This window comes from Tupaia chinensis, unplaced genomic scaffold (genome assembly GCF_000334495.1).
Source record: "Tupaia chinensis unplaced genomic scaffold, TupChi_1.0 Scaffold000523_1, whole genome shotgun sequence".
In the NCBI taxonomy this organism is placed as follows: domain Eukaryota; kingdom Metazoa; phylum Chordata; class Mammalia; order Scandentia; family Tupaiidae; genus Tupaia; species Tupaia belangeri.
The window spans coordinates 791663-793480 of NW_006160036.1; positions in this window are offsets into that span (position 1 = coordinate 791663).

Consider the following 1818-nt stretch of genomic DNA (forward strand, 5'->3'; position numbering starts at 1 on the left):
CCCCCCTGGGGGGTGATTTCTCGCTTTCTGTCTCTATGTCTCTGTCTGTCTGGCGAGCGCACGCGCCCTGTAGCGAAAACCTCTCCAAAAAAAAAAAAAGTCCATGGAAAATGGGATGGAAGTAAGTTTATTTTGGTACAAAACTTTTTTTTTTTTTGAGAGGTGTTTATGCTACAGGGCGTGTGCACTCACCAGAAAGACAGAGAGACAGTGAGAAATCACCCTCCAAGGGGGATGGCCACACTGCAATTTATTCTCCTCTTGCAATTTTGGGCATACATGCACACACGCCCAGCTTGAGTTTGAAGCCACTGGGTCTGGTACTCAAACTGTGGTCGACCATTTGGGAGTCCCACACCTTAACCACTGCACCACCTGCTGCTCCTCCATAAACTCTTTGAAAAAAAATAGAGGAAGAGGAAAAAGTACCTCCCATGGGGAGGGTACATGTACATTCATACATGTACTATGCATTCTGCCTGTGGCCACCCCACCTTGGGGAGTGCTTTCTCACCCCTTCACCACCTCCATCTCTCTCTGGGGAGTAAATGCAACCTATAGCAAATTTTCAAAAACAAAACATAGGGGCCAGCATGGTGGTTATGGTTTTGGACTCCCACATGGCCCACTATGTTTTGAGTCCCAGACTGAGTGGCTTGAGAATCATGTGGTGGGTGTGTATGCATGTGCCTAAAGTCCCAAGAGGAGAATGGAGAAGAGGGAATTACCATGTCACCATCCTCCCCAGGGGTAATTTCTCACCTTCCCTCTTTCTCTTTCTCTCCAGCAAGGACACGTGCCTTGTGGCAAAACAAAACAAAATGACCTCCCCCAACACACACACACAACATTAACATTTGCTTAAAGTAGGTGGTGCATAAGTATTGTATGTACCTCTCTAAATGTTTAAACTCTTTTACAATTAAAGTCTGCCTCCTTGCTCTTTATCTGGTTCTCTTCCCAGAAAACTGACTGATCAATCTCCCTTTGGATGGAGCCCTATAACTTTTGTATTCAGGAAAGATTTAGGAGGAGGAATAATGAGCATCCCTACTCTGAAAGGTGAGAAGCCCCAAAAAGAAGAGAGGATCTTGATACTAACAGAATCAAGCAAAGCAGACATGCCTTTGGAAGGACAATTAAAAATAAGGGGAAGTAAGAGTCAGTAGTGGTTAAGGCATTGGACTCCCACCTGACCAACTGTGATTCAAGTTCCAGACCTGGCTGTCTAAAAATCACACTGGTGTGTGTGTGTGCAAGTCCAAAATCCCAGGAGGATAATGGATGAGTAGGGATCACAGTGTGGCCATCCCCAATGGGGGGTGATTTCTCACTTTTCCTCTCATTGTTTCTCTCTGGTGAACTCATGTGCCCTATGACAAAAACCTTTAAAATTTTTTTTAATTAAAAAAGTAAATAATGGGAGGCTGGTTCCATGAACTAGTGGTGAAGGGATCCCACATGGATGATCTGTGGTTTGAGTACTGAACTGAGGGCTTAAGACACACGCCAGGCATGTGTATGTGTTTGCTCAAAATCCCAAAAGGAGGGAGAAATGGAGTAGAGATTGTGCTGTGACCATTCCCCATAGGAGGTGCTTTTTCCTCTTCCTCTCTCTGTTTCTCTGTCTCTGGCAGTGCAAATGCCCCTGGCCCCCCAAAAAGGGGGGGGGGCTGGCAGGTAGCATGGTGGTTAAAGCACTAGACTCCCACATGATCGACTGTGGTTCTTGTCCCAGACCTGGTGGCTTTCTCTCTCTCTCTCTCTCTCTCTCTCTCTCTCTCTCTCTCTCTCTATATATATATATATATATATATA